The sequence below is a fragment of the Schistocerca americana genome, chromosome 8 (assembly GCF_021461395.2).
Source record: "Schistocerca americana isolate TAMUIC-IGC-003095 chromosome 8, iqSchAmer2.1, whole genome shotgun sequence".
NCBI classification, from domain to species: Eukaryota; Metazoa; Arthropoda; class Insecta; order Orthoptera; family Acrididae; genus Schistocerca; species Schistocerca americana.
In genome coordinates this window covers 494,477,683-494,499,663 of record NC_060126.1, presented here as the reverse complement: position 1 = coordinate 494,499,663, position 21,981 = coordinate 494,477,683, and positions in this window count along the sequence as shown.

Sequence of the window (21,981 nt, the reverse complement as noted above, 5' to 3'; positions counted from 1 at the left end):
TCATTTCGGAGAAGTACCGTCGCCAGTTGCAGAAAACCGTATTCGTCGATAGCAAAACATCTCTGCTGCAGGTGGCTAATGTGAAATATGTAAAACCTACAGGATGATGTACCGTTCGTGTGGGTATAAGTGGCCATACACACCCCTTATAACTCATCATCTTACAAGAGTGTAGTCATTTCGCCATTCTCGGATGGGACTTTTTGAGAGCTTCTTAGGCAACTATAGATTGTGGTCGCTCGAAGATTATGCTAGACGAGATGAAATACTGTTGACAGGAAGATGTGCATCCGAGTGTGTGGAGACTATGTTGCTGGATGAAGTGATCATTCCTGCAGTCAGCGCTAGAAAGGTAACTGTCATGTGTCACGCCATGCATAAACCCATTGATCTTGTTGTGGAATGTAAGAGAAGCATACCACTGAAAAATAACTTGGTCATCCCAGCCTCTGTCGTCTCGTTTAAGAACGGATTCGGTGAATTGTGAATAGTTAACTGTCGCCGAGAACGCAGAGCCTTCCAAGACGCATGTGCGTAGCAAATGCTGAGCCGTCAACTGCAGAACAGCTCAGCGTTATAGAAACCTCCCATACCGAGTCTGTGGGTGAAATTAGCGCTACCACTACTAGACAAGATCTTATAGCTCGACTATCACTAGATCTCATTAAGTAACAACAGAAGAAGCTACTTGCCATTCTCCAAGGGTTCTCTCAACGCTTCAATCCACAGGTAAAAGCAAATTAGACAAATCGACGGCGAAGCACCAGATTAGCACTGGAGGCCACAACCAATAAGACAGAGGGCACACCGTGTGTCAGCAACGGAAAGTCGAATAATTCGCAACGAGGTAGCGAAAATGATGAAGAATGACATCATTCAGCTTTCGCAGAGCCCATGGTCGTCACCAGTGGTCCTTGTCAGGAAGAAGGATGGCAGTTGGCGCTTTTGTATTGGTTACAAGAAGCTTAATAACTAAATAGGACGATTACCCTCTTCCACAAATTGATGATACACTAGATTGTCTGAAGAGGGCTAAGATTTTCTCATCCACGGACATGTACTCGGGATACTGGTGAATCGAAGTAGATGAATCTGATCGAGAGAAAACTGCATACTCATACAGGCCCTCAGGGGTGATCACCCCTGAGGGCCTGTATGGTTTGTGTAAGTTACCAGCAACTTTTGAACTGATGATAGATAATCTTTTACGTCACCTAAAGTGGAATATGTGTCTTTGTTATTTAGATGACATTATAGTGTTCTCAGAGACATGTGATGAACACAAAAAAGACTGAGGGCCGTTCTTAAGTCTCTCCAACAAGGCGGACTGAAACTTAAACCAAAAAATTGTCTCTTTGGAGCAAAAGAAATCAAAATACTTGGACACCTTCTGTCAAACGAAGGTGTGCTGCCAGACCCAGGAAAAGTGAGATCTATAACGGAATTTTCTATTCCTAAAAGTATTAGAGATGTGAGAAGCTTCCTCGGATAATCTTTTTATTACCGTCGTTTTATTAATGACTTTGGTATCAAAGCCAGGCCACTCCAAGAGTTGTTAGAAGATGATGCTAAATTTATCTGGGCTTGTGCTCAACAAGATTCTTTCGATGTACTGCGAAAAGCTCTGACCACTGACCCTGTACTTCACTCGTACGATGAGACAGCACCTACAGAACTGCACACAGAAGCCAGTGGGTGTGGGATAGGTCCTGTTCTGGTGCAAATTTCGGATGGGAAAGAGAATGTTATAGCCTATGCTTCTAGGACACTTACAAAAGCCGAGACAAACTACTCAACTACAGAAAGAAAGTGTCCTGATGTGATCTGGGCCATGTGCAGATTTCAACAGTATCTCTATGGAAGGCCTTTCACAGTTGTTACAGACCATCATTCACTTTGTTGGTTGACAGGTCTTAAGGATCCAAGAGGACGACTCGCCAGATGGGCACTACGTCTTCAGGAGTAAGACATTACCATAGTGTACAAATGTGGAAGAAAACACAAAGATGCCGACTGTCTCACAAGAAACCCTGTGGAAGACCACCAAGACTTTGATGAAGGTAGTAACTCTCTCGATGCACTCCAGAAACTTTCTGCTGAGCAGAAAATGGACGCCAATGTATCTCAGATTATGCTTGCGTTAAATTGGTCGAGGATGTGAAAGGACAATTTACGGTAGTTAATGGATTACTTTGCAAGGAAAACTTCGATCCTTTTGAAACAGGTGGCTACCAATGATTCCTAAACACATGTGCTTAGGTGTTCTACGGATATTCCATGACACACCTGAGGCCGGACATTTAGGATTTATGATGACATACGATAGGATCCGTAAGAGATTTTTCTGGCCGGGTTTATTTAGGAGTGTCTGTCACTATGTGTCACACTGTCGAGAGTGCTAGAGGAGAGAGGCAGTCCCTAAGAAACCACCTGGCCACGTCATACCAAATCCACCAGCCGAAACGCCTTTCAAGAGTGTTCGGACTGACCACCTCCAACAATTTCCAATGTCTGCTAGTGGCAATGGATGGATTATTGTTTGCACTTGTAACGCCGGAAATGCATATCCTCTTATTTCCATCTATTGTACTATAATTTTTTTCCTTATTTTGTTATATATATATATATATATATATATATATATATATATGTACACTCCTGGAAATGGAAAAAAGAACACATTGACACCGGTGTGTCAGACCCACCATACTTGCTCCGGACACTGCGAGAGGGCTGTACAAGCAATGATCACACGCACGGCACAGCGGACACACCAGAGAACCGCGGTGTTAGCCGTCGAATGGCGCTAGCTGCGCAGCATTTGTGCACCGCCGCCGTCAGTGTCAGCCAGTTTGCCGTGGCATACGGAGCTCCATCGCAGTCTTTAACACTGGTAGCATGCCACGACAGCGTGGACGTGAACCGTATGTGCAGTTGACGGACTTTGAGCGAGGGCGTATAGTGGGTATGCGGGAGGCCGGGTGGACGTACCGCCGAATTGCTCAACACGTGGGGCGTGAGGTCTCCACAGTACATCGATGTTGTCGCCAGTGGTTGGCGGAAGGTGCACGTGCCCGTCGACCTGGGACCGGACCGCAGCGACTCACGGATGCACGCCAAGACCGTAGGATCCTACGCAGTGCCGTAGGGGACCGCACCGCCACTTCCCAGCAAATTAGGGACACTGTTGCTCCTGGGGTATCGGCGAGGACCATTCGCAACCGTCTCCATGAAGCTGGGCTACGGTCCCGCACACCGTTAGGCCGTCTTCCGCTCACGCTCCAACATCGTGCAGCCCGCCTCCAGTGGTGTCGCGACAGGCGTGAATGGAGGGACGAATGGAGACGTGTCGTCTTCAGCGATGAGAGTCGCTTTAGCCTTGGTGCCAATGATGGTCGTATGCGTGTTTGGCGCCGTGCAGGTGAGCGCCACAATAAGGACTGCATACGACCGAGGCACGCAGGGCCAACACCCGGCGTCATGGTGTGGGGAGCGATCTCCTACACTGGCCGTACACCACTGGTGATCGTCGAGGGGACACTGAATAGTGCACGGTACATCCAAACCGTCATCGAACCCATCGTTCTACCATTCCTAGACCGGCAAGGGAACTTGCTGTTCCAACAGGACAATGCACGTCCGCATGTATCCCGTGCCACCCAACGTGCTCTAGAAGGTGTAAGTCAACTACCCTGGCCAGCAAGATCTCCGGATCTGTCCCGCACTGAGCATGTTTGGGACTGGATGAAGCGTCGTCTCACGCGGTCTGCACGTCCAGCACGAACGCTGGTCCAACTGAGGCGCCAGGTGGAAATGGCATGGCAAGCCGTTCCACAGGACTACATCCAGCATCTCTACGATCGTCTCCATGGGAGAATAGCAGCCTGCATTGCTGCGAAAGGTGGATATACACTGTACTAGTGCCGACATTGTGCATGCTCTGTTGCCTGTGTCTATGTGCCTGTGGTTCTGTCAGTGTGATCATGTGATGTATCTGACCCCAGGAATGTGTCAATAAAGTTTCCCCTTCCTGGGACAATGAATTCACGGTGTTTTTATTTCAATTTCCAGGAGTGTATATATATATATATATATATATATATATATATATATATATGCATTTATGTCGTTGTATAATTGGTTTGTTTTGTAAATATTATTTGTATTTTTACGCTGGGTCTGGCCTAGGGAAAACTATGCTGTCGAACGATTACATCGATAGGTCGTGTGGGGAACCAAAGTGTTTAGGATCTTTGGTAGTGTTAACTCTGCTGCATGGAGCGCGGTCAGAGGGAGTCTGGCTGGAGTAGGGCGGTGGAGCAGGTGTGTTACGTGACGCTCCCGCGGGTTGCCGCCCTTTCGGGGGTTTGGCAGCATGTAATTGCGCTCGACTTGCCGTGATAGTTTCTGGCACGGTGTCGCGGACGGGAAGCATTAGCTGACGCACACCGAGAGCCCGTTTCGCCTGGTGACCGTGTCGAGAAGAAGGCGCGCCAACATCCAGCTCCCGCAACAGCGACGGCCGTCAATGAGTGACCGTCGCCACCTCCCCGACCGACGACTGCAAACCTTCTATCAACCAACAAGGAAGACTAAAAGCACGCAAAGTTTTAAAACTGTATGGCAGACCTCAGCTTTTAAAATTGTTGCATCACAAAATTACAGCAACTTAGCATGAACCTTTGTTGCTCATTGTCCCAATTGCATTACCAAGCAGGGTCCCTCCCTTTTCCGGAATGAATCCGAGTGTCGTTGAATTTCAAATGCCAGCATTAAAGTAATATCATTCCATTTCACTGCTTTAATTTCAAAGTTCAGTTGAAGTATTCATAGCTGGCTACAATATTTAGATTACACAAGCACAAATTAAGAGTGCGAGTTTTGTTATCATATTTTAGCTTACCTGTGACTGCAGCTCAGCTCGGTACGTACTAAATTTTACTATTGTTAATTGTTCAGAATCATATAATTCAAGGTCAAAGTTAAATCTCTTATTTCTAAATTGCGTAGATTCAAGTAGCTTTTGAAATGATTGTTGAGGTAGCCCAAGACTAACCTTATTTTATTGAATTTCGTAGTGCTTCAGAAACAAAGTTCACTATTAATTTCAGCCACTAAATTAGCTTTCAGTTTTCCGGTTTTATTAATTCTTTTGCTAAATTAAGTCAGAGTGTAGCGAAATTTATTACTTCTGACAAACATTCAGTTTTCACACAACACGTGTCAACCTTCAGTTACCACGCTTTTAGTGCTAAATATTTGTGCATTAATCTTTCATTTTCAGTTATTGTAGTAGTTGTCCATGGAACAAGCGACCGTAATTTTCCCCAAATCTCAAATATCTAATTAACGCCAATTAATTATTAACGTAACGACCGCACATTTACTTTCTTTATTAACTTTACCCCTTTTCAAAATTAATTTCCACCAATTTCATTTGCATTTTTCCTTTCATGTAGATGTAACCCTTTCCTCCCTCTTTACCGACAAATTAACTTCGGTGACGATTGCTTTTCCCAAATTTCCATTAGGTGCACGCGGTTTAATTTTTCACTGTCATTAGGGTCGATAAGTGAGGGGGAGGTTACACACTGATTATCTGCCATGCTACGCCATTACAAAAGCCGTGGAAACACCCGAAGCATTCGAGGTAGCCAAATTCGTCGTGGAAGACATTGTAATAAAACACGGTGCCCAAGGTCGTTAATTACGGATCGAGGGAAAGTTTTTCAATCGAATCCTGTGACAGAGATAAACCGTCGGTGAAACATTACTCATCACATGACGACAGCCTACCAACCGCAATGTAACGGGCTTACTGAACGCCTTAACAGGACCTTGGCTGACTTGCTATCAATGTTCATCAGTGCTGAAGAGAGCTACTGGAGTGAAATGCTGCCTTTCGTGACGTTTGCCTGCTACACCGCTGAACGAGATACCACGGGATTTACGCCCTTCTTCCTGGTGCATGGGCGTGAGGCGACTACGACGGTGGACACTGTGTTTCAGTTACGTCCTGATGACGTGGACGACGACTACATCGGCCAGGTGTTAACCAGAGCTGAGGAAGCTCGACAGTTAGTTCAACTCAGCACGCTGCAGGCTCAAAAAGACGGTCGTCGAAGTTATGACGCGAGCGACCGCCCTGTTGTCTACCAGCCTGGTGACCTCGTCTGGAACTTCACTCCTGTTCGGAAGGTTAATCTCTCTGAGAAGCTCCTCATGCGCTACTTTGGACCCTGTAAGGTTGTAAGACAGTGGTCTGATGTTACTTATGAAGATTTCGACTCCGACGACATCGAAAGATCAGAGATACGTTCTGCGTCCATCGAATGAAGCCCTACAAAGGTCGTGCAACCCAGTGTAGATTCGAAGCTCCAGCGATAGGCAACAAGCGGAAAGGCGACGAAGAGCGTAGCGGCAAAAGAAGTTGTAAGAAGATCACCGCCAGGGCAAGAATCAGTCATCAGGAGTCGGAGTATGCAGGACCGATGACTCGTTCCTGGACTAGGAGGACGTAACACCTAGACGTTGTTCTCTTAAGAAGGGAGCAATGTCTCAGAAGAAGCTGAGTAACACCGTGGTGTAATGCTTATGATGCTAAACAGATGCATGGAGGGTTGTGAGTTCGAAACTCACCTGGACTGTACAATTCTGATTTCTATATTCGGTTAGAGTACATTCTAGAAGTATCCACGAATGTCAAGCATCATTCTACTGGAATGTTCTGTAACTGTATATACAGGGTGGTCAGAAAATGTGTGAAATGCTTGTAGGGATGTTAGAGGGCAGGTTGTACTGAGACATGTACGTGTTCTGGCCGGAGGCAGTTCACTCCGAGCTCTTGTATGTGCAAGTGCTGGATACCCCCCATGCACCATGGACCTTGCCGTTGGTGGGGAGGCTTGCGTGCCTCAGCTATTCGGATGGCCGTACCGTAGGTGCAACCACAACGGAGGGGTCTCTGTTGAGAGGCCAGACAAACGTGTGGTTCCTGAAGAGGGGCAGCAGCCTTTTCAGTAGTTGCAGGGGCAACAGTCTGGATGATTGACTGATTTGGCTTTGTAACACTAACCAAAACCGCCTTGCTGTGCTGGTACTGCGAATGGCTGAAAGCAAGGGGAAACTACAGCCGTAATTTTTCCCGAGGGCATGCAGCTTTACTGTATGGCATGGAGAACTGCATCAAACCAGTCTCAGGACTGAAGACCACAACAACAACAAGTGAAGTTGGTGTTCGTCATTCATGTAATTTCACCGTCTTCTACGTGACAATATTTACGGTGGATCTGCAAGTGTAGAATTTAAGATGAGCAGCCGATTTTAGTCTTAAGTAGGTAAGTCTTACATAATGTTTTATGTGATCTGTGACACCCAAATTCTTTTTGTACGGCTGAGAGGAGTCTGAGAGTTTATGAACCATCCTATCCAAGATACCGTAAGTACTTAGTCGAGTCTGAGAGCTTATGAACCATCCTATCCAAGATACCGTAAGTACTTAGTCAAGAAATATTGGACTAATAAAATCTGGTGTGTTATAATAATGACCATATTAAACACTTAGCTGTAGTGTAATTTCAGACCATTGATCCTGCAATGGTCGGTACGTCTGTTGCTATTTCAATCCGCAATATCAGAACAAACAGACCTGAAAGAGTGCAAAACAGGAGCGAATTATCACGAATACACCAGAAGCGTATAGAGGCACCACATCTAGTCTTACAGCAAAGTACATAGTTCCCGGGTTTGATAATATAGGAAGAATAAGAGAAAATGGGAAATCACGAAAGCAGATAAAGCGTCTGATATATTGCACCTGCAAACAGAATTGGTTCCAGACATGCCGTATGATAAACTGAAGCAGGACAAACGGAATTTTTTCCAGAATTTACTTTCACGAATGATGCTATTTCAGGTCTACATCCCCGTGTATCATTACCCTGTAGCAAGCAACCAGTGTGGACATATCTCAACTAGAAGCACACTCCATCAGCAACTTATAGCTGTCGTACTTCCACCTAATTACTATTTCAAGTCTACAGACTAGTTATTCACTACTTTGGTATGTGACACGGTAATCCACTTAGCAGAGTAACAGTATTTTCATAACATTACCCTACAGTTACTAATGTACGTGGAACTGGTTCGTGAATTAGATCAGTAGTACGCCCCCTGTATGGCTAGCAATGTTTTAGAAAATTATATATCTGAGTATTTTGATAAATAATATCCGATACCGTAAGAGTACATGTCCCGTCACGAAACGAGAAGTCTAGGAGTTAGATTTTCAGATGCAGCTTCTCGCAGTTTCTTCAACATATGATCATTATGAGCGGTGGCGGCTCATTTCGCTATCGATAACTTGTTGCTGGCACCTCACCAGGGGCACAGATCACTCCCTTGTGCGGTTGTCACTGCCTCGCCGCGTCTTCCAAGCGGCCGCTAGTCGCTTCTAGGAAGAGTGGCTTCCAAAGAGCGCGGAGGACGCATTCGACGGATAGTTTCGCACAGTGTGGAGCCGGGGGACAGCAGCAGTGTTGGACAGACGCTCACCTGCTGTGGATCGGCACGACATCAGTTCAGGGTCGTCGTTCGCTCTTCTTCGCCAGAAGTGGGCACAGGGCAAGGCTTGGTTCGCTTACGGTATGTCGTGCGCCACTAGTTGTTTAGCTCTGTGCACCCATTTCCCTCTCCGCAAGGTGTTTGAACAGATGATCGTTTTTATGTTTCATTGAGTCGTCATGCACGCTTTGTTACTTGTTCTGTGATTTTGTGGACAGTATATTGCCTGCCTGCTCTGGACGATTTTGATGTACTTGTGTTAGTCCGCTGGCCAGAGTACTCTCTCAAAAAATTTGACATGATTAACGTTAGGGTTATTTAATGTGCCCAGTTGTGACACATATGTATATCAGGGGCCTACGTCTTGCCAACGATTTTTTAAATAGTTGTTTGTTTTAACACTCTTATTCAAGCGAGGTAGTTGTCCTAAGTTTTAATCTTTGTTTTTACGATGTTTTAGAAGCTGATTGGCTCCCTGGTGTTACTGTTTTCCTGCCCTTTTAAGGGTGTTGCGAGCTCAGAATAATGACAACACTCTAGCGAGTTAGTTATTATATTCCTGCCTGGAAGAAATTAAAGCTATCTTTCTGTAGTTGTTAACGAAGCTTTTTTCCTAGGGAATATCAACTTACTGGAAACGCTCTGATAGTGCAGTCATGGTTAAAGCATAACTTTACTTGTAATATAATCCAGTCAAAAACTTGTCTTTCGTGTTTATTAACAGCACTTTCTAAGTTGACGGGAGACTGTTAATTCTTAGCGTCATGTTGCTGCGTGGGCATGGTGTACTTGCGGCCTTTGATTAACTGGCTTTGCATAGGAAATTCTCTCTTTAATGTGTAGTACCTAGCGTATTCCTGTTCTAAGTTTCATTGAAAATATTTGCGTAACCTTTTGGGTAATGCCTATGTTATCGTCGTTGATATTTATCGTTTGTGGATCCACCTAATGTTTTGAACTTGGATTCGCTTGAGGAAAGTTATATAGAACCATTTTACTTATTTTAATTGGCTGGTTTCTTTAAGATCGTTTAACTTGAATATTATAAAAAGGCAAATATTGATAACGTCTTATTTCTTGAATTTGTTTGAGGTTACTGTTATTGCAAATTACAGGCTGTCTTACTCACCATTTTGAACGCCAGTAAAGGCAAATTAATTCCAGATTTCTACCTGTTTTTCAAAGAGACCTGTTATCAAAGAAAACCATGAAAATAAATATTGCTGTTTTTCGAAGATAAATGGTTTTAATAAAAGGGGCCATTCAATTCACTGACTGAGGTAATAGCAGCATTACTGGCTATCTCCTACCACAGCCTTGCAATGGTGGGAAGGATGTGGCACAGATTTAACAGTCAAGAATGTAGATTTCCTAGGAAGTACCAGGTTCTAAGAAATATAAGCGTAGGCTATAGGGAAAAAATAGTGCCAGACAAAAAGTAGAATACCATTCTGGATTTTAAGTTCAAGAACTAGATGGTTGGATTGACAAAAGTAAGACGTAGTTGCAGTCCTACTAATCTCAGTGTATTATATAATTTATGGATGTTACAATTGGGAGAGCCAGTCCTGACAAAACTCTACCATTTGGTGAGCAAGATGTATGAGACACACGAAATACCCTCAGACATCGAGAAGAATGTAATATTTCCAATACTAAAGAGCGCAGGTTTTGACAGATGTGAGAATTACCGAACTATCAGTTTCCTAAGTCACCGCTGTAAAATACTAACGCGAATTCTTTACAGACGAATGGAAAAACTGATAGAAGCCGACCTCGGGGAAGATCAGTTTGGATTCCGCAGATATGTTGGAACACGTGAGGCAATAGTGACCCTACGACTTATCTTAGAAGAGAGATTAAGGAAAGGCAAACATACGTTTCTAGCATTTGTAGATTTAAAGATAGCTTTTGACAATGTTGATTGGAATACTCTCTTTCAAATTCTGAAGGTGGCAGGGGTAAAATACAGAGAGCGAAAGGCTGTTTACAATTTGTACAGAAAGCAGATGGCAGTTATAAGAGTCGAGGGGTATGAAAGGGAAGTAGTGGTTGGGAAGGGAGTGAGACAGGGTTGTAGCCTATCCACGATGTTATTCAATCTGTATATTTAGCAAGCAATAAAGGAAACAAAAGAAAAGTCCGGAGTAGGTATTAAAATCCATGGAGAAGAAACAAAAACTTTGAGGTTCGCCGATGACATTGTAATTCTGTCAGAGACAGCAAAGGACTTGGAAGAGCAGCTGAACGGAATGGACAGTGTCTTGAAAGAAGGGTATAAGATGAACATCAACAAAAGCAAATCGAGGATAATGGAATGTAGTCGAATTAAGTCGGTTGATGCTGAGGGACTTAGATTAGGAAGTGAGACACTTAAAGTAGAAAAGGAGTTTTGCTATGTGGGGAGCAAAATAACTGATGATGGTAGAAGTAGAAAGGATACAAAACGTAGAATGGCAATGGCAAGGAAAGCGTTTCTGAAGAAGAAAAATTTGTTAACATCGAGTATAGATTTGAATGTAAGGAAGTCGTTTCTGAAAGTATTAGTATGGAGTGTAGCCATGTATGGAAGTGAAACATGGACGATAAATAGTTTGGAAAAGAAGAGAATAGAAGCTTTCGAAATGTGGTGCTACAGAAAAATGCTGAAGATTAGATGGGTAGGTCACATAACTAATGAGGAGGTATTGAATAGGATTGGGGAGAAGAGGAGCTTGTGGCACAACTTGACTAGAAGAAGGGATCGGTTGGTAGGACATGTTCTGAGACATCGAGGGATCACCAATTTAGTATTAGAGGGTAAAAATCGTAGAGGGAGACCAAGAGATGAATGCACTAAGCAGGTTCAGAAGGATGTAGGCTGCTGTAGGTACTGGGAGATGAAGATGCTTGCACAGGATAGAGTAGGATGAAGAGCTGCATCAAACCAGTCTCAGGACTGAAGACCTGAACAACACAACTATTTCGTATTGGGTCGTGGCGCTAAATGCGAGACGTCGCTTTCGTTTGGCAAAACGATCTTCTGGAGAATTTAGAGAGGTCGAGAAGGGAAACTGGCCGCGAGAGGTCCTGGTTGATGTCCGAAGAAGGGAGTGCGTGCGGACTGCGGTTCCGAGAGGGAGTTTACGACGCTGTGGGTCCGCGTGGGGTGTGCAGGCCGGCCCAGAGTCAGTCTGCTGGTGCTGCCGTCCTTCGCTGAGGTGGTCCGCACAGCTATGGGCTGGTGGCCTCGTGTATGTTGGTACCACTGTGTATGCTGCCCGATGAGAGCAGTGCCAGAGACAGAAAACGGTAAGCTTTGCTGCACATCGGACAAAACTGAGTGTAACGAATGTTTATAAAGTGCCGCGGTGGATCACAAGCTGGTTGTGAACGTCTCTCACGAATCGAGCCTAATACTGGAACTGTGTACGCTGGTTAAGGGTGTCGCAAGTGTAGTAGGCTGAAGCACACGTTTGCATGTGACTTCGTGTTATAGCCTGGTCGGCTGCATTACTTGGGCTGGTCTATAAAAGCTCCGTTGCCGTGTCGTGCAGACTGGCACTAAGATGGTACACTCTCATTTTATTCTTGCCAGGTAACAGTTTAACCTCATGTGCCAAGCGCCCCCCTGAGGCAATGGAAGCTTTCGGTGTGGCGAACTATTGCTCCTTAGTAATGTTATAAACTTGGTCTGCTTTAGTGCACTACTCTTCAGAGCCTGTAATTGGTCACCTTTCCGTCCACGTTGTTGGGCAAGCAGTTAAAGTTGTTTATGGGGGTCCAAATGATCTCACCCGATCGGTCAATGGAGGAAGGAAATAGCCAAATGCAGTAATCGTATTTGTAACAGTGCTGTGACAAAGCCGAATGGGTCGACATCTTGACCTTGGATTATGGGCTAAGTTATGTACACAACAGTTGTGTTAGGGTTAATGTTAAAAAATGTGTGAAATCTTATGGGACTTAAACTGATAAGGTTATCAGTCCCTAAGCTTACACACTACTTAACCTAAATTATCCTAAGGACAAACACATACACCCATGCCCGAGGGAGGACTCGAACCTCCGCCAGGACTAGCCGCACAGTCCATGACTGCAGCGCCCAAGACCGCTCGGTTAATCCCGCGCGGCTTTAATGCTAAAAGTTTTGTTAAAGTGCCTCACTCAACTGCTTGCAGTGACAGCTGAACAGTACTTAAAAGGTGCCTACCAGTATTTTTTTACATTATGTGTGAGTGCACGAATTTTATTTAATACAATTTTAATCTCTGTACATTTTTCACTAGGCAATTTCTGGATGTTAGTTTGACGATTCCAACAACTTGTGAGTCTTTAGAAATTATTGTTTCTGAAATGAAGTGACTAACGGTCTGATTTGTGTTTGTATTCTTGATGTTATACATTAAGTCTTTCTCTTAACATCAATATTTGTTAGCCTTAAGTTCTGGCACAAATTGTGAGAGTTGCTTGTAGTTCAAAATGCTTATTGCTTTAATACTTGCTAGGTACGTTGTGAGGTAATGGGCGAGTTGTGGCACACTGAAAATATTCCAAGTTCGGAGTTGGCGTGGCTGCATGGACCGCTCGACAAGCTGGGGCTCGTCAACAACCGCGTGGTGCCGAACAGTAGCCGGAGAAAGAGGAGTAGCCCCAGAGTGCGGTGCAGGCCGGCCTCGTGGCTGGGGATCCCATGTTGACGCTGTGTCGAGGACTGTGCTTTGTGTCAATGAAGGACATTTGTATGCTGGGAGTGCCAAAGACAGCGCACTTTGTGAAACCATAATGGCACACCTTTCACAGTTCATGTAGAAATTGATGGTAGCTAGAGGAATCATGATACCTTAAGAAGAAACATGTACATTACCATTATTTGCACCATGATTCTGATGGTGTAATCAGATTTTCAATGCCTTTATTAGTGTAAGGTTTAGTAAAAAAATGGTTCAAATGGCTCTGAGCACTATGGGACTTAACTTCTGCAGTCATCAGTCCCCTAGAACTTAGAACTACTTAAACCTAACTAACCTAAGGACATCGTACACATCCATGCCCAAGGCAGGATTCGAACCTGCGACCATAGCGGTCGCGCGGTTCGAGACTGTAGCGCCTAGAACCGCTCGGCCACCCCGGCCGGCCGAAGGTTTAGTATCTGACTGTAAATTATACGAGTAAAACCTAGCAACGAATTTCCAAAATCTAAACGGTTCATCCGATTTTGTCAATCGACTTGTCTGTAGAAAACTATTACCGTAAACCTAAATTGGTAAGAATTACAGACATGTAACTTGAAAAGTACATGAATTATTGGAAGTTAAAGTGGCCAATTACTATTGCTTCAGTCAGACCATAAGTGCTCCACAGCTACACGATAAAACGGTAGCAGCATGCTTATAAATATATTTATTCGTCTGTGTCTTTGTTTATATCAGATATATACTATTCATGAAGAAATTGGTCAAATATTTGCTGTGTTTTAGAAACACAATGGCATTAGACTACTGGACTGCTTTTGTTTCTATTCCTTTGATATATGTTTATTTAATCAGTTCATATATTTAATAACGTGTGTTAGAGTGTCTTTATGGTCCAGCCGAAGGAATATTTATTTGATTTCAAGTTATTTAAATGTAAATCCACTATTTCGTATGCATTTCAATACGACGGTGTGTTGGCTTGGTGACATGGCGGGCACGCTCTAGCCAATCACAGCGCTCGTTACTACGATAGGCGACTACCTAAGTCAGTGGAGAGACTGGATGGAAGTGGGGGAGGAGCATCAGATGGCCCAGGAGAAGGAGTGCTGGACGGGAAGGCGCGATGAACGGTCACAGGAAATACTTGGAGGGTGTTGAGCAGTTTGCGCGAGATAGAAATATTTCGTAGTGCCGACTTGAGCACTTGTGAGATTTCAGTTGCTTCTGCACTGAAGACGTAGTATGCGTTTCGAAGTGAATATCTCGTGAGCTATGTTGTTGCTCATAACTAATTACGTAAAGTAGGAATCTATTGTTTTCCTGTTATTCAACTTATATCTTACTTAATTACTGGACCATCGACACCAATAAATGTTTTGCAGTAATAAATGGCATTGTTAAAGGTACTTCTGCTATCGTACTCATAATTTAGAGACGTTGAAAAAGTACCTGCAGATGTTACTCGATTGCAATCTTTCATTTATAAATTTCTATGTTACATTCAAAATTCGCAATTACCGAGTGATAGGAACCTTCGACCATTCGATTCATGTGTATATTCATATTGTGTAATGTAGACTTAGACTACGTATCCCAGCCTCTAGACAACGAAACCAGCCAAAACTATTGATATTTCAACTCTGAGTCAGAGGGTACATAGTTGAGGGCCACATTTTTTTTTTATTTTTGAAAGCCCACAACGTGAAGCAAACTTCTTACTTAAAACACCATTACTCTGAGTAATTTCTTGGGATTTCTTAAAGCTGTTTATGATACAAGTTGCTTTAGAAAATTTCTACCTTCTTTAAGGAGATCATTATTTCACCCACTTTAAAGAGACCATTATTTCTAATATATGAGATATTGTTCAAGCTGAGGGAGATCTGCACGGAAAAAAAAATTCTTCATCTTAAGATTTCCTTATCATGAATACACGCAGTTACCTAAAGTGGAAAATTAGGCTTCCCAATTGTTAAATAAGCTTTTTGTTAAAAAATTTTCTTGTGTATTATGTTGGTGTTGTGTTTTACCCTTGGGGTTCCCCTTCGACACTCCAGCCCTTGAGCTGGCCTCTACCTTCGTCCTGGTAAAAACCTTTTTTCTTTGATGATGCGGTTATCTACATCAACACTTTTAGTGGACACTTGGATCACCTATGTCAAGTCCTCTACCGCCTTCAAGAAGACAGGCACAGCGTTAAACCTGCTATGGGCAATCTGGCGCGTAAGGGATATTATTCCTCGGACATACTCTGTCAGGTGAAGGTGGGAGGGTGGATTGTGACCGTGCAAAGGCAGTTCACACGGTCGCATAAGGGGTACAGGTAACCTCGTGACCAGCGCCATTGGCTGAGTATTCCAACAGGAATCTGAGGTAGTGGAACTGCCGTAGGGGCGAGAAAACAGTGCCATGTGTGGAGTCAGTTTTTGTGGAGAATCCAAGCATTTTCGTAGGGCTGTTTGTATTCAATAACAAGGGATTACTTTTTTCCTGAACACCTATGATGGCAAGGGAAAAATGTGCCCGCGTGAGAAGCCGATCCCTTCAGTATTATGCAGATCAAGGAGCACGACTTTTCTCCCATATTGAATAGTGATGCTCGTTCATTAATGGGCCAGTACGAAGAATACTTCAGAGCAAAACTCAGCCCCAACACCCAGCTTGGATTTTGCGGAGAGTCATATGGATAAGGCATTCATGGATTACCTAGGCATGTTGGGTATGGTGGACACCTTCTCCCATTCTGTTTGGCTGCAACTGAATAGCGCAGGTACTATGAGTGCAACCATGCATTGAGGTACAACAAAAGTCATGGAATAGCGATATGCGCATGTGCAGATGGCGGTAGTATTGCGTACAGAATGTATGAGACGCCTGTGCATTGGCGGATTCACCTGAAAAGATTTCCGAGGTGTTTACGGCCGCACGACGGGAGATAAGACTTTGAACGCGGAGTAGTATTTGGAGTTACACGCATTTTTTTTTTTTTTTTTTTTTTTGTTTTGTCGTCAGTCTACTGACTGGTTTGATGCGGCCCGCCACGAATTCCTTTCCTGTGCTAACCTCTTCATCTCAGAGTAGCACTTGGTTTATGTCTTCAATTATTTGCTTGACGTTTTCCAATCTCTGTCTTCCTCTACAGTTTTTGCCCTCTACAGCTCCCTCTAGTACCATGGAAGTCATTGCCTCATGTCTTAGCAGATGTCCTATCATCCTGTCCCTTCTCCTTATCAGTGTTTTCCACATATTCCTTTCCTCTCCAATTCTGCGCAGAACCTCCTCATTCCTTACCTTATCAGTCCACCTAATTTTCAACATTCGTCTATAGCACCCCATCTCAAATGCTTCGACTCTCTTCTGTTCCGGTTTTCCCACAGTCCATGTTTCACTACCATACAATGCTGTACTCCAGACGTACATACTCAGAAATTTCTTCCTCAATTTAAGACCGGTATTTAATATTAGTAGACTTTTCTTGGCCAAAAATGCCTTTTTTGCCATAGCGAGTCTGCTTTTGATGTCCTCCTTGCTCCGTCCGTCATTGGTTATTTTACTGCCTAGGTAGCAGAATTCCCTAACTTCATTGACTTCGTGACCATCAATCCTGATGTTAAGTTTCTCGCTGTTCTCATTTCTACTACTTCTCATTACCTTCGTCTTTCTCGGATTTACTCTCAAACCATACTTTGTACTCATTAGATTGTTCATTCCGTTCAGCAGATTATTTAATTCTTCTTCACTTTCACTCAGGATAGCAATGTCATCCGCGAATCGTATCATTGGTATCCTTTCACCTTGTATTTTAATTCCACTCCTGAACCTTTCTTTTATTTCCATCATTGCTTCCTCGATGTACAGATTGAAGAGTAGGGGCGAAAGGCTACAGCCTTGTCTTACATCCTTCTTAATACGAGCACTTCGTTCTTGATCGTCCACTCTTATTATTCCCTGTTGGTTGTTGTACATATTGTATATGACCCGTCTCTCGATATAGCTTACCCCTACTTTTTTCAGAATCCCGAACAGCTTGCACCATTTTATATTGTCGAACGCTTTTTCCAGGTCGACAAATCCTATAAAAGTGTCTTGATTTTTCTTTAGCCTTGCTTCCATTATTAGCCGTAACGTCAGAATTGCCTCTCTCGTCCCTTTACTTTTCCTAAAGCCAAACTGATCGTCACTCAGTGCATTCTCAATTTTCTTTTCCATTCTTCTGTATATTATTCTTGTAAGTAGCTTCGATGCATGAGCTGTTAAGCTGATTGTGCGATAATTCTCGCACTTGGCAGCTCTTGCCGTCTTCGGAATTGTGTGGATGATGCCTTTCCGAAAGTCAGATGGTATGTCGCCAGACTCATATATTCTACACACCGCCGGCCGCGGTGGTCTCGCGGTTCTAGGCGCGCAGTCCGGAACCACGCGACTGCTACGGTCGCAGGTTCGAATCCTGCCTCGGGCATGGATGTGTGTGATGTCCTTAGGTTAGTTAGGTTTAGGTAGTTCTAAGTTCCAGGGGACTGATGACCACAGGTGTTAAGTCCCATAGTGCTCAGAGCCATTTGATGTGCACCATCTCATGTGGTGTGTGGTGTGTATTGTATGTGTCTTTTGGTGTGTGCTATGGTGTGCTGTATGGGTGGTGTCTCCTGCACTGTGTATGGTTTTGTGTGGTAAGGTACGGTGCATTGGTGTGTGGTGTATGTGCTATGTGGTATTTGATGTAAGGTGGGGCTTGATGGGTAGTGTGTGTGTGGTGTGTGGTGTAAATGTGGTGTGATGTGTGTTGTGTGTATGATGTGTGATTTCTGGTGTCTTTTGCATCTGATATATTGTTTGTGGTGTGCCACATACTATGGCCTGGTGTGTTGTCTTTGGTGGCCTGTGGTGTTTGGTATGTGGTGATGTGGTGTGTTGCATACAAATTGTTTGGGATGTGGTATTGGGTGTGGTGTGGTTTGTTGTGAGTTGTGGTGTCCAAGCGGTGTGTGGCATGTGTTGGGTATGGTATGTTGTATGTGTGGTTATATGAGATATGTGTGGTGTTAAAGATATTCACACTGCTACGTAAGCCTCAAAGATTAGAAAAGTGAATACATATACTCTCCAAGCCTTGATACAATGCATTGTCCAGTATATCTTATATTACTGCTAATCATTTGCTTTCCTATCCCAGTTGCAAGTGGAGCAATGGGAGAATAATTATGAACCCCACGACGTTATCGATTCTTTTAAGTAATTTCAATGTATTCAAGTTTTATGAACCTAAGAAACTAATGCTCTGTAATATGGATCGCTGTAGAGAGATTCAATCTACAATGGACAATTCCTAAATTGCCGAGTTATTTTGTGAAGTATGTATTGGAACATAAAGTTAATGTTCCTAGCTTTGGTTGTTGTTAGATGTATTTATGAGGCATCACTATATGACCACAATATGGAATATCATGTCAGATTTATGATCTGATTGAGGAATTTCCAGCAAAAAGCAAGCTGTACTTACTGGTAGATAATAATTTCGTTAACTTTGTTATTATAGTCGCTATCTTCAACACAAAATTCAGTGTTGTCGGTTCAATATTCATTTTGAAAACATAAGGCTGAGCCTGGAGAATGACTTAGACTCCTTTGAGTATAAATGTCATTCATTTAAAAATGATTCAAATGGCTCTGAGCACTATGGGACGTAACTTCTGAGGTCATGAGTCCTCTATAACTTAGAACTACTTGAACCTAACTAGCCTAAGGACATCACACACGTCCATGCCTGAGGCAGGATTCGAACCTGCAGCCATAGCGGTCGCGTGGTTCCGGACAGTAGCGCCCTGAACGGCTCGGCCACTCCCACCGGCCTGTCATTGATTTAGATACAGCTTCCGCAATTTTTTACGCTGATTTCGATGTTGTTCATTTCGAAAGTATAAAACTGGCGTGAATTCAAGGATTATTTGTATAAATACACTACAATGTGTGTGTTTCTTTGTTTGTTTGTGTGTGTGTGGATCCTATACTTATATACTAATACTTTCCACTAACATGCTGGCAGACTATAGCAGTACCTGGTGAGCATCTGGCGCCTGCCCAGCTATATACTTGTTTAGCAACTGTCTTCACAGTGCTTGAAAGTGAACTGCACTATTGTGAATGCAAGAAGAACTGGCGCAAATACTTATTCTTCTCTGCGTCTGGATCCTGTACCTAGTATTGATGACTGTTTTTCAAGTTGTACTAGTTGGCATAGGAATGTTATGGACCAATAATTTCATAAAAGAAGATGTTTTGCATCATCTATATTTACTATGTTTTTGACGGTTGTGATTCAATTCGAAAATAACAATATTTTTTTTCTCGCTGTTCTAGGTATATGTCTGGTGTATATAATCTTCGCATGTTCAGATACATTCGAGGGGCAGGCTATTGATATAGCTGTACGTACCACAAACTAATATTTTGTGGTGAAATTTATAAGCAAAGTACTCGGACTTACTTTCTTTCTTAGCTACAGAACCACTGCAGAACACTCCATGTCAGAAGGCCAAATCCACATCTCTTGAATTTTCAATTCCAAGCAGAAGATACCGTGGGTGATAGCTTTTTCAGCTAGGATGAATACCTGTGTAATTTATCAGTATCGGATAAAGTACAAGCATGCCTCCTGAATTTTTCCTGTTTCTCGTAATTTCAACTTGGGTCATGTGGACCGTTGATTTTAAAGGTAGTGCACCGCCATCACAACAGTATATTAGCACTGACGATTGGAACCTTTCCCTCGAATTCATGTTAGGTTACTGAATAATATATACTCCTGGAAATTGAAATAAGAACACCGTGAATTCATTGTCCCAGGAAGGGGAAACTTTATTGACACATTCCTGGGGTCAGATACATCACATGATCACACTGACAGAACCACAGGCACATAGACACAGGCAACAGAGCATGCACAATGTCGGCACTAGTACAGTGTATATCCACCTTTCGCAGCAATGCAGGCTGCTATTCTCCCATGGAGACGATCGTAGAGATGCTGGATGTAGTCCTGTGGAACGGCTTGCCATGCCATTTCCACCTGGCGCCTCAGTTGGACCAGCGTTCGTGCTGGACGTGCAGACCGCATGAGACGACGCTTCATCCAGTCCCATACATGCTCAATGGGGGACAGATCCGGAGATCCTGCTGGCCAGGGTAGTTGACTTACACCTTCTAGAGCACGTTGGGTGGCACGGGATACATGCGGACGTGCATTGTCCTGTTGGAACAGCAAGTTCCCTTGCCGGTCTAGGAATGGTAGAGCGATGGGTTCGATGACGGTTTGGATGTAACGTGCACTATTCAGTGTCCCCTCGACGATCACCAGTGGTGTACGGCCAGTGTAGGAGATCGCTCCCCACACCATGATGCCCGGTGTTGGCCCTGTGTGCCTCGGTCGTATGCAGTCCTGATTGTGGCGCTCACCTGCATGGCGCCAAACACGCGTACGACCATCATTGGCACCAAGGCAGAAGCGACTCTCATCGCTGAAGACGACACGTCTCCATTCGTCCCTCCATTCACGCCTGTCGCGACACCACTGGAGGCGGGCTGCACGATGTTGGGGCGTGAGCGGAAGACGGCCTAACGGTGTGCGGGACCGTAGCCCAGCTTCATGGAGACGGTTGCGAATGGTCCTCGCCGATACCCCAGGAGCAACAGTGTCCCTAATTTGCTGGGAAGTGGCGGTGCGGTCCCCTACGGCACTTCGTAGGATCCTACGGTCTTGGCGTGCATCCGTGCGTCGCTGCGGTCCGGTCCCAGGTCGACGGGCACGTGCACCTTCCGCCGCAGTGTCCGGAGCAAGTATGGTGGATCTGACACACCGGTGTCAATGTGTTCTTTTTTCCATTTCCAGGAGTGTATACTATGCATCGCTGTGCACAACGCCATAATAGGTGGACAGTGGACAGTATCCCAGCTGCAGTCCTCATATGGACTTTACCACCACAGAAAGGAGCTATCGACAGTGTGGTATGTGTTTAAATAAAGATGTTACTATCCTATTCCCAGCAGTTGTTTAAGCATAGCACAAGTGGACTTAATATTAGGAGAAGTTAGGTTCAAACTTGAGATGACGTCAGAGGGGAATTGTTTAAATGTGGACAGCTAGACTTAAACTTAAGGTTGGCAGTGTATAAAATCAGGGGAGAATGCAGTGGCATCTCGAATTCCATACTGAAAAAAATTTATGTGGTAGCCATGTCTGTGGGTCTCTACTTTTCTAAGATAGTAGTAGCTTGGGGAAAACATGTTACAGACTCAGACTTTTAGCGTTTGTGTGGCAGACAGGCTTGAACTCCAGGGTATACAAACATTATTTGTACTAGAATGGTATGGGGAAGAGGAGGGGCTAAACTTGCCCTTTGTTCCAGAACCACAGGGTGGAAACGTAAGAGAACAAAATCATCCATTGCTTAGTGGTGAAATCTGGTAATAAAGGAGGCAGGGTGATTATCCCTGGTCAGCTATCTGGAATTTCAGCTTGATAATAGGCATCTTGGATTTTTTAAATTCCCCCAATTAATACTTAGCACAACAGCCCTTCATCTACTGTCACGTCATTGTAGTAGGGGGAAAACCCAATAGCACAGTCGGGCTATTTTTTTAATTCACCGCCAAAATTTGATTATCACACCAAAATTTAAATTTCCTTCCACTTTAGAGATAGAGTAATAGAGCTTTGTCAGAAACCAGGTAATAGCGCATAAGTTCA